This window comes from Helianthus annuus, chromosome 11 (assembly GCF_002127325.2).
Source record: "Helianthus annuus cultivar XRQ/B chromosome 11, HanXRQr2.0-SUNRISE, whole genome shotgun sequence".
Taxonomy (NCBI): Eukaryota; Viridiplantae; Streptophyta; class Magnoliopsida; order Asterales; family Asteraceae; genus Helianthus; species Helianthus annuus.
The window spans coordinates 185,751,518-185,763,761 of record NC_035443.2 but is presented as its reverse complement, the minus strand read 5'-3'; the positions used below and the strand labels follow the sequence as shown (position 1 = coordinate 185,763,761).

Sequence of the window (12,244 nt, the reverse complement as noted above, 5' to 3'; positions counted from 1 at the left end):
AACAATATTCAAGCTCCGGCAATCCCAGTTTCAAGAACAAATATTCATCATCCTGTTGATAATATTATTGGAAATCCAACTGCGGGAGTGCAAACGCGAAGGAGTATTTCAGAGATGCAATGTCGGTTCTCTGCTATCAAGAAAGAAGAAATCTACAATCTTAGCCTGCATGAGTGTTTTATCTCTCAGATAGAGCCGAAGAACTATCAAATGGCTCTGAAGGATAATTCTTGGTGTGAGGCGATGCAAGAAGAGTTAGCTCAGTTCGACAAGTTAAAGGTGTCGAATTTGGTCGATCTTCCTAAGGGCCAGCATGCAATCAACACGAAATGGGTTTTCAAGTGCAAGAAAGATGATAAGGGTGTCGTTGTCAGAAACAAAGCACGGTTGGTTGTTCAAGGCTTCAATCAGGAGGAAGGGATTGATTATACAGAAGTTTATGCACCGGTGGCAAGACTGGAAGCTATTTGTTTGTTTCTAGCCTTTGCTGCACACATGCGTATCAAAGTCTATCAGTTGGATGTGAAAAGCGCTTTCCTTTACGGGAAATTGCATGAAACTGTGTATGTGTCCCAACCACCGGGTTTTGAAGCTCCAGGGTTAGACAACAAGGTCTATTTGTTGGACAAGGCTCTCTATGGTCTCCATCAGGCTCCTCGAGCATGGTACGAGACGTTGTCAAAGCATCTTTTGGAGCATGGGTTCTCGCGTGGTGCAATCGACTCCACATTGTTCATTTTGAAGAAAGGGGGAGACTTTCTGATCGTGCAAATTTACGTTGATGACATAATCTTTGGTTCTTCAAATGAAGAGTTGTGTCGTGAGTTTGAGAAGGTGATGAAGTCAAAGTTTGAAATGAGCGCGATGGGCGAGTTATCATTCTTTTTAGGTCTTCAAGTGAGTCAAGAAAAAACCGGGACGTACGTGCATCAGACAAAGTATGTCCACGAGATTCTCAAGAGATTTGGATTGGAAGATAGCTTACCTTATGACACGCCTCTACCGACAAATCTCAAGCTTTCACCCGATGATGAGAAAGATCCTGAAGTGGATCCGACTCTATATCGAGCAATGATAGGTTCATTGATGTATCTTACTGCTTCACGACCAGATATTATGTTCTCTGTTTGTTTGTGTGCTAGGTACCAATCAACTCCGAAGGAGTCGCACTTGAAAGCTGTCAAGCGTATTTTCAGATATCTGAAAGGAACGCCTAAGCTTGGATTGTGGTATCCAGCTGAAGGTGGTCTCGATTTGATGGCGTATGCTGACGCAGATTTCGGAGGGTGCCGGATGAACAGAAAGTCAACCTCTGGCGGCGCACAACTTCTTGGAAACCGTCTTGTCTCTTGGCAATGCAAAAAGCAAGTTGCCGTTTCTCTATCCACGTGCGAGGCCGAGTACATTGCTGCTTCAAGCTGTTGTGCTCAGGTTTTGTGGATTCAGCAGCAAATGAGGGACTACGGTTTGAATTTTACTCGAACTCCTATCCTTGTTGATAATAACTCTGCCATTTCCATAACAAACAATCCAGTAAATCACTCACGCACTAAGCACATAGATGTTAGGCATCACTTTATTCGCGACTGTGCTGAGAAGGGGTTGATAGAAGTGGTTAGGGTAGACACCTTGGATAATCTTGCCGACCTGTTTACGAAAACATTCGATCGGGCTAGATTTGAAAATCTGGTTCGAATAATTGGCATGATCAACCCAGAGTAAAATGCTTTCCAAACTCGCATAGAAACTTTATTTTATTTTTCTGTATAGTTCTTACCGCTTTCGAAAAATTTGAAAAACTCCAAAAATATTTTACTTAGTTGTAGGATAAATTTCAGAAAAATACAAAAACATTTGAAAAAATCTAAAATGAAGTCGTGTTGAGATATAAGGGAAATGATAGTACATCGGTTAGTCGTATCTGGTGCAGGACTATGGCTATATATATATGAGATTAACTGTTAAATGTGACAGCTTCATTATGCGTTGCATCGGTAGGTTTTACGCGTAAATAAGAACCTGTCTTTGGTATATAAACATAATGAACTGCGTAACTCGTGTGGCGCATCTCTCGGATATATGGTCTTGGTACCGTAATTTCGTTTGATAGATTGCCGAGGTTCTGAGATACGTGGTCTTTATGCTATTTATCATCTGGGTATCATGGTTGCTTCTTTTACCGGAAAATAACGGGGACGCAAGTCTAGATCTTCCATGATACCATACATACGTGTAAATATCTTCAAAACTTGATGCATCCGACCCAAATAAGTGATAAACAATCACATGTCCCTCAAAATCTTGCGGGAGTCAAGTCTATCCTCAATAAGTGATTCTATCACAAATGACTTGCTCCTGTGCCCTTTGCATCTGAAAACCAAATAAGTGAGTATCTCACATTAGCTTATACGTCAAAAACAGATGATAAATGGTATACTCACCAGTAAGATGATCTCTCGCGCATACCTTGATACGGGAGTATATTCTGAGGTGGGTAAACACAGTTACTGTCAGCTTAATACACTTAATTCCATATCTCGAAAACAGTGTTCGAAAGCGTGCTAAAACTTAAGTGGACCACAATACCGTTGAACGTCTTGAACTGTCAACATCATTCTAAAAAACATTAAAGCTAAATGCTATGGTTTCGTGTTTGGATACTGACAGAAAAACCGATATGATTCCTTTGCTCCGATTTCGCAAAAAGATAATTAGTGTAAATACGTTCTAGGTTCTATTTCCTTTTAGTCAAAAATTGAAAAATCACAAAAAGATTTGGCTTTCTTGTTTCTATGTGCGAGTTAACTCATTAGAAATACTCTAGGGTTGTGAAAAATATTTAATAAGGTGTTAAACATCAATTTCGGTAATTTTAAAATAAGTTTTCTTTGAAAAATCGGTCGTATGAGATTCATCTAAGTGTGTGTGAAATCTCATCGGGAGGGAAAGTCGATAAAAATTCTGTTTTCAAGCGTTAAGATTTTTCCAATCTCGATTTGTTCGTGTTTTTGAAGTAAAAAATGATGGTTGTTGAAAGTTCAAAACTTTTAGGTAAAATTTGTTGAGTTGAGATAAGATTAGGGTTTAAAGTGGAAGATTAAATCTGGTCCGACTTTCTTAAAAAAAAAAAAAAAAAAAAAAAAAAAAAAAGACAGGTCCGAGCTTTATCTCAAAACCGTGACCGAGTTTCACTTCCATATGGCCCGAGTTTTTGTCTTGCTCGTCCTCTATTCCTTTCAAAAACCTCTGAGGTTTCCTTCATCTTTCAAACTCCATTACTCTTTCTCCTTCACTTTCATTCTCCTACTCTCTTACATTCTAGCTTGCAAATCATTATATTGTAGAGATTCCAACTTGTGTGTTCATCTTCAAGGTATGTATCCTTTACCTTTACATCTTCATGGATCCTCTTTGGTAAGAAACTTTGAATTCTAGGGCTTGATTTGAACTTTGTGTTCATGTTTCTTGATGATTTCATGCTTTACTCTTCTTGTTTTCTTACAAATTGTTGGTTTCATGTGATGATTTTGAGTTGTTTGAAGTTAGGGTTTTGTAGATAAATTTGGGGGTTTTGTGTTTGGCTTCAAGAACTTGGTGTTCTTGAGGTTGGGATTCATGAATCTTGAAGAATAATGAATGTTTGAGTTGGTTTGAGCTTTGATTCGTTGAAATTAGGTGTGAAAATGCTCTTGATGTTGCCTAGTTAGTCACATATTGTTGGTTGTTTAAATATGTTTGAACAAAGTTCTTGATGTTCTTGGCGCGAAACATGATCTTAGGAAGAAGATGAAGAGAAATTTGAATTGTTTCCGTTTGATGCATAATGATAGATAAGTTATTGTGTTAAGATTTTGAGTTTCAAACCTTTCTCTTCCGTAAGTTCGGAGAGCTCAAGGTTTTGATTCAATGATGAATCTTAACATATCGTTCCGAGTTTCTTAAACAGCCCCGAGTTTCAATTCGTTTCCGAGGTCTCTGTTCCTGTTCTGTTCCGAGTATGTCAAAATACCCAAGTTATACCCAAGTTTTTAAAATGTCCGAATAACAGAAGTTGTTTTGCTGTTTCACTTCTGCTCCGAATGTATAAGTCTCCGAGTTTTTTGAGATCCGAGGTTCATAAGTTTCTTTTTAAAACAAGTCCCGAGTTTATCTGTATAAACTGGTCTGAGTTTAGTTGTTTTGAACTTCTCGGAATTTCAAGTAGGTCCGAGAAATTTTAACGTGTTTGTTTTAATGCCCCGAGTTTGAACAAATCTAATGTCCGAGGTTTGTTTATGTCTTAGGTCCGAGGTTTGGTTGTTTGTTACTTCCCATTGTCCCGAGTTTATTAAAAGCTTGGTAAACTCTCCGAGTTTTTGTTATTGGTTCAAACAGTTCAGGTGCGTGTGTGGATTTTGTTGGTCCAGTTTGACTTCGGTGCCAACAGTGATGTTTAGGGTGATGTTTATTAAAAGTTTATTAAACTGTCCACAATAAATCACTGTTTTTGTTCCAAATTTATATATCTGTCTGTTCAGAGGTCAACAGTGTGGTTTATGAGTGATAAATTATCTGTGATTATATTATGATTCTAGAAGTCGAGTTATGTTTCGGGGATTCGAACCCTCGACCCTTGGTTATTGTGTTCTTGACCTTGACAGTTATGTTTGACAATGATATATTGTGTTTAGCCTTTGGAGAGTTGATTTTCATACATTAACTGTGGTTTCAATGTGTTTTCGTCTATGTGACAGTACATTTTACCCGACATCATGTATTAAAGTTTACTATGTGAAAACGGCATGTTTTACTTCTAAACTGATACATGTGTTTCGCTTATGTTTTGTTTTCAACAGAAATGGCCGAACAACCGCGTCCGGTTCGTGAGTTTCACAAAAGTCATAATCAAACTGCTTTGCTAGATGTGAACGTTCGAGGTGGAGCCGAATATGCCGATATTATTCGTTTTCTTCGAAATTCAAGAATTGGTTTCGCGATTTCAGAAAGTATTCATCTAGTGCAAGCGTATATTGATGATTTTTGGCGTACGGCTCGGGTTGTTGATGATACTATCGAGGCTACTGTTTCTGGGAGTTCTATTGTTATCACGGAGGCGGTTATTCGTGCGGCTCTCTGTTTTGGTGACTTAGATCATGGTAGTACGTGTTATGTGCGTCAAATACGAGAACGTGGAGTTAGATCCTTCGGTTATGCTGATTCTTTTGATAAAAAGGAGATTTCCAAGGCCATGTTTCTCGGGCAGTGGAGATTCTTCTTTCATGTGTTGATGCAGTGTTTGTCTCCACGAAAATCGGGAACTGATACGATGAGTAATGATCTTGTGTCTGGGATGATTGGGTTACCTTACAACCAGCAATACAATTTTTCTCTAATGATTTTCCAAGCTCTCAAACAGCAGATTGGTCTAAAGGCGAATGATAAGCGATTGATGATTTTGTATCCTCGATTCCTTTGTCTTATCTTTCGACATTTGTTGCCGAATCTTTCATTCGAAGGAACTTTGCTTGCGTACGGTCTAACACCAATGGCTAATCGTATCTTCAAGGATTGTACGAAGATTAACGGGTCCAAAAGAACTGATGCACGCCCAGTTCTGACTCCCCTGTGTGGTGCTATCCTTCAAGACAACTACAATCCAGAAGCTGATTTGCAATGGTTAAGCATTAGAGATGGTTTAGATCACATCTTTGTTGGGGATACTCAAGAGCCCGTGGTTGTTCAACCTCAGGTTGATCTTCAACAACCACCGGCGGTTATTCCGGAGCCAGAACCTGTTCAAGAGCCTGTGATTTCTGAACCAGTTATTGTTACTTCTCTTCAAGCAGCTGTGTCTGTTCAAGTTCAAGTTTCTACGTCTTCGGCAACAGAGGTTGCTGTAGAAACTGATGATGTGATTTTAGAGCTTGATGCTGCTCTAGATGCTTGTCCGTCCTCCCGTACTGTTGACAAAGGGAAACGGCCTATGGAGGATGCTATTGTGGATGAGGTGTTTGATGATATGCCATCCGAAAAAGAATATCTTAGTTTAGTTCTGAGAGAGCTCCAAAATTGTATTCGTCCCCCCGAAAGTAGAAAGCTTGAGTTATTTCGAGCAAAGGTTGCTTCTCTCGGTCCCTCTTCCGATTGGGGTATTCGCCTAGATAGATGGAATGACAAAGCAAGTGATCCAGATTCCTTTGTTTTTAGCTCTTCTGATGATGATGATGATGCGGACCGTCAACGTCCTGTCCTTGATACGGTTCGTGTCCCAGTTCCTTTGAGAGAATATAAGCGACAACGTGTCGCTGTTTCGGATCTTCAGTCTTCTAGTCCGATGGTTGCCTCAGTTTCAGTTACATCCAGTTCTGCTCCATCCGACTCAAGAGGTCTTCTTAATGTGGAGTTGTCTATAGCTCCTCCGTCACTGTCTTCCCCGCTTCCATTTACTTCCTTTGTGGAAGCTACCAGTGTGACTACTTCTTCTCAACCGGATACGCCGATTATGTCTTCTCCAATTCCTGTAGTACCGCTATTTGAGTCGTTATCATCTCAAACGGGTACGGGCAATGTGTTTGCTTTATCAGGAAGTTCCTCTCTGCCAGCGCAACCTAGTTCTCCTATTGATTTGCCAGCTCCAGAGACACGGAGGACAGGTCCAAGGACCGCTTATTGTTCAAATCCGCCAGCAGTACGACAGAAGAAAGCTTCTTCACGTCCTCCAGTGACACCATCTTCCGGTCCTAGGCCATCCAGGGCTCAGTCGTCTGGCTCGAGACCTCCTGCTCCTAGATCTTCTCCAGTTTCTGCTTCGAGACCATCCGGTTCAGGTAAAAAAGCAGAACTTTCAAGAGTTTGTTCGTGATCAGTTTCAGGATGTAGCCAAGGTCATGTTTCAACACAAGACTCAGTTTTCTAAGCTGCAGAGTGAAATTGATCTCTTGAAGAAAAGGGATGCAGATCGAGAGCAACAGATGGCTCAGCTTTTTCGTCTATCCAAGGCTCAGAGTATTCAGTTGGGTAAGTTCATAGCTCAAGGGGCTTCGACGTCTGCTCGACAACAGTCCTTGGTTAGTACTACGGATCGGCTTATCGGGATCGTGACAGATCTTGTATCACTCCTTGCTGCTCAGGGGGAGAGTTCATCTTCTGATTTTCAGGTCCAGGCTCAGTGCAAAATGGATGAACTTAAGAAAATCAGAGAAGATCTTGATAAGGACAAGGATCCCAACGCATCAAAGCAGGGGGAGCAGTCAAGGAGTGCACGTGCTCCTGAAGCTGCGACTCCGGCTCATGTTGAGGGGGAGTCCTCAGATGCAGTTACAGGGGGAGATAAGGGCCCTGTAGAGGTTGTTGCTGAAGTAGTTTTGGAGCCTGGAGAAGTGGTTGAGGAAACGTTTGAGGATTGGCGTACAAATGACGACTTGGCTGGCAAGTTCAGTTTTATTGAAACTGCGAAAGGGAAGTCTATTCAGTATGAGTCCTTGCCGGTAAACAGCGATATTCTCAGAAGCTATGTGTTTGGTGTTGAAATGCCTGAAGAAATCTTCAACCCACTACGAGTTCCCGAAGAAGTTAGTGTGGCAGCTCGCCGTTGGTTTAGGGTTCTTCCAGATGACACGCAAAGGAAGAGATACCTATCGACTAAAGGCGAGTACTCGGGTCAAATTCGTAGTTGGGATTTCGACGAGCAGCATGGCTTGGTGATGATTAAGAGGACCGATGGAGTTCAGTACTTCAGGCCTAGGGCTAAGGACCTTCAGACTCTTCCCGCACGTGATCTTCATCACATTGCTCAACTTGACCTCAAGAACCATACAAACGTGGCTAGTATCAGAGGTTTGATTCCTCATTTGGTTGCTGAAAGTCGTGAGAGCAAGTGGAAGCTGTTCAAGCCAGCTGTCGGTCAAGGGGTTAAATATCTGAATAAGTTCACTGGAAAAGAGGAATGGAAAGTGGTTTACCCACCATCGAGTTGCCTTCGTGAAATACCTATGAGAAAGTTCGATCTCAATAAGTTTGATAAAATAGGTTATTGGTACCTCAATGGAAAAACTGGGGAAGCCGTGATTACTGAGACGAATGTGTCGGTGGAGATTGCGAAGATACTGGATCCGATTTGGCTCGCAAACTTGAGGGAAGGACACTTGAAGAAGCTTCGTCGCCTGCCCCTAAAATACAATGCAGAGGATCGTGTTCTTGCGGACCAGTTTATCAAGGTGGTCCAGTTCTGTGTGAAGAACAAGGTCTGGGCAGGTAGCGACTTTTCAAAGAGGATTTGAAGATCTCGAGTTCAATGAAGACCATGCACTGATCAAGGGGGAGTTTGTTAATGCACTTTTGGGTGATAAGTGCAAGGCTTCCATCTTTTAGGGTCTTTATTGAACAATGTCCAAACTTAGTCCCTAAGAAGTTCCTAGGGAGAGTTTGTCCCTAAGAAGTTCCTAGGGACAACTTGTCCAAGGTTGGAAAGAGTTTTGTTAGTCAGAGTTTTTGCTTTGTCTGAGTTTTGTATAGTTTAGACTTTGTCTGAGTTTTGTAGCAAAAACTCTGTGTTTGGCTTTGTGCTCTATGTTTTGTCTGGGCTTTCTATTTAGTGTTGAAAGTCCGGGTTTCACCTTGTATATATACTTTAATATGGAATAGACAAGGTAACGATTTCTGTGTGAATTTCTGTGCCCTAATCATTGTATTCTTGATTTCTCTCTCAAATCCTTGCATTCTTGTTATCATCTACAGTGGTTGATCATCAGGTGGATTCCGCACACCTTTTGGTTGCTTTAGCTGAGTGAGATCTTGGATTAGGAGGCCTTACATAAAATATACATATTTTTTTTTTAAATGACTTGTGCTATAACATGTTATTATCAAAGTGATTGAATGGATAGTAATTTTGATTAAAAAAACATGGTTTAATCCGTTTAAGAATATTATTATAATTATAGTAGTTGAAGATATTGATTTAAAAATTTCAAAATTATACAAATTCTACATGCATTATCACATTTTATTTCTTTGAAGTTCAGTTCAAGTCTGAGTCGTTAACATATTATTTTATTATAAAAAAACTTAATTTAATCTCTTTAAGAAATATAATTTTGATCCTATAATAATTATATTTATCATGGCCTTTGGGCTGGTATACATTATTCAAAATAGGCAAATGGGTTGATAATTCGTTTTAAAAACAAATAAGTTGGAGGTGTTATAGTGGGCTTTGGGCTGCTACACATATGTGAGTGCTCAGAAACCCTAGAATCCCTAAGCTCTTTTTCTATCACATCCATTTAGGTTTAAAAAACGTTAGATATTTTAATATGATTTATGGTTTTTTCCTTCTTTCTAAACTTGACCTAAACATATCTATAATAAATGTTTATTCATAATTTTTTTATTCATAACAGAAATCGTTATACTGTATATATAAATGTATAGTAATAATATGATAGTTAGGTAATTACTAATATCAATAATTATTAACACATTCATTTGTAGGATTCTATGTTATATAATTTAGACAGTAATAATATTAACATGATACATGATAGGTAGTTATTTTTTTAATATGAATATTGTACTAATATCATTAATTATTATATTAGTATCACTATTATACTAAGGCAACTTATATGAATCAGAGATGTAAAATTCAAGTCATTTGGATTAATTTAAAACTCACTAAACATGGTTTGAAGTAAAGCTAAAAACAAAAAATAACATAGCAAATGGTTATCAAAGCTAAAGCTTTAGACAGAATCGACTCGAACAACTCGTTCACGGGTACGTATTTCAACTCGTGGAATTTTAGATTTCTTCCAAAAACTGTCCATTGAATCTGCAGTATCAGCCATCTCATCATCAGGCTGTGGATCATCTTCGGAAGCTCCATGATCGCTGCTGACATTGATAACATCTTCCCAATTCCAGTTGGCAAGAGACTCCAACCTTTTGTTTAGCTTGTCACACTTCCGTTTCTAAGATAACAACAATTTAAAAAAATAATGTGGACATAAGAAACGAAATATATAACACTGCTGTAATGCAGATTTACCTGCTCACTGATTTCACGTAGAATTTCTGAAGCGGTTGGGCTTGACTCTCCATCCCATTTTATTATCTCAACACTTTTGGCAGGTTTCTATAAAATCAATGCCTTATTAGATATCACTTATACAGATTTTTACAAAATAAACATGAATTTTGAATATGTTTACTTACATGTGATTCGAGGTGTTGCTGCTCGTCGACTTCTGGATCATACTTTTCAACTCGGTAATTCGCCTCCGTCTTAAATAGAAAAGATAAAAAACATTATAAAGTAGAACTGAAAAAAGTTTACATTAAATATGTTTACTTACAGGTAATTCAAGGTGTTGCTGTTCTTTCTCTTTGGTTTTGGGATCAATTTTTTCAACTCGGTAAGTTGCCTCCATCTAAAAATACAAAAGATAAAATTATTGTAAGGTATAAAGGTTTAAATGGTAGTAGGTAAATGTTCAGAACTGACTTACGTTTGGCTGCCTTTCTTTTTTGATAATAAGCTTCATTCAGAGAGCAATTTTGAGAGAAAGAATGGTATACTTTTTAAGCTATCTGAATCTTTATATAAGTTTTAAAATAACTTACTACCCATGATCTACAAAATAACTTCTACCCATGTTTTTTTGTGTTTTTTTTTTTTTGGAAGTTTAAAAACTAATTTAAGGTGAAAACTGTCCAATACGAGAATGTTATATAATCTTTAGAATCTACAGTTTTTGTAAATTAACTGCTTATGATATATTTTTTTGGGTAGAATTTAACCAAATTATTATGCACCTTCACTTAAAAATTATTAGAATTAACTTAAAACTTTCATGTAGCTGATTCTCTTAAAAATTATGTAGCTAAAAAACTGGTTTTACATCTTGTTTTATTAACAGTTTTATGTTATTTATTTTTTTGCAGGTTCTAAAATTCACGTTTTGCAGGTTCTAAAATTCACATTTTTTGTTTACTGTTTTAAAATACACGTTTTTTGTTTACAGGTCTAAATTTGTTCAGATAGATTTTGTAATTTCATGGTTTATGTTTCCAATTAAATTTCCACATATTTAGGTCAGTTATTTTAGATAGATCGTGGGGTCTATTTTTCCCAAAATTTAGTATGAGAAAGTCAAACTGGACAAAAAAACCTCCCCTTGTTTTTCTGAATTATAAGGGTCAGGATTTAAGTTCATCTTCATCCAATGGCTGAGATTGCACTTTGTTCCCTTTGACTTTAAGGGGAACATAAGAATATATAATTTCTCATAAAATACCCGCTCCCGCCCCATTTACCACAGTCCCACGTTAGTTTTAAACCTAATATTCTTCTCCAAACCGTCCACGTTGTTTTGCCATATTAAAACAGTGAACGAAGGTAGCTTCTTCCCTATTTCCCTCATTTTGATTTGTAAGTATCTTTGCATGTTAAAAGCTTTATAGTCCTGTTTAAATTCATTATTTGCATTTTCAACAAGTTTAATGTTTCTTATTGTTACCTTGTGAATCATGATTTATTTGACTAGTTGTTATATATATTTGTTACCTTTTTGTTGATTTTGCAATTTTGATTGCTGAAATTAAGGCGTGGATTCAATTCTTAGATTTTGTATTACACACTTTTGATTTGATGATTTTAAATTTGTGATCTTAGGAAAGTGGCCTCTAAAGTTTACCGGAAATTGCAAATTCACCATTCTAATTGGATTTATGAATTTCAAATGCAAGATATAGCTTTTCATTTTGTTTCTTTTGTGTTATATCCATATGCTTTCAAATAAATCAAATATTAGGTAACTAATCTAATTAACATAATTACACCTGTAATCAAGATGTTGATAGCATTTATGTCTTCTTAGAAACCGTTATTTGTTCTGCAATATCACTTTCTGAAGTTACGGTGACCTTTGAGTTCATAGTTTATGTTTAAACTGATGCTTGGTTGTTGACTAGGGCAAATATGTATATTGGTTTTGTAAATATGTATGTATATGTATCTAATTAAATAACTTAGTTATTTCTTTTGCTTAATTGTAATCTATAGCTATGTCGAAAAGAGGCAAACGTGGTGTTGCTTCTTTTCAAAAGAATTATAAAGAGGAGGATTATAAGGTAGATTTTGACAAAAATAATCGCCCGGTGGGTGCAATGAGTTCTCCATTTATGTCATGGTTTGGGCTGAAAGTTAGACAAACGTTTCCATATCATATTGATACGAAGGATTTTGAAAACCGGTGGGAAGAAT

The 12,244-nt window shown here is 37.7% G+C and overlaps 1 long non-coding RNA gene across 1 annotated transcript; it reads left to right on the top strand.

Moving 5' to 3' along the window:
• Nucleotides 1–9,324: 9,324 nt before the first annotated feature.
• Nucleotides 9,325–11,183, top strand: LOC110887488. The gene is made up of 3 exons (XR_002563353.2): nt 9,325–10,248; nt 10,337–10,394; nt 10,924–11,183. It is a non-coding gene; the product is annotated as an uncharacterized LOC110887488 (long non-coding RNA).
• Nucleotides 11,184–12,244: the final 1,061 nt, after the last annotated feature.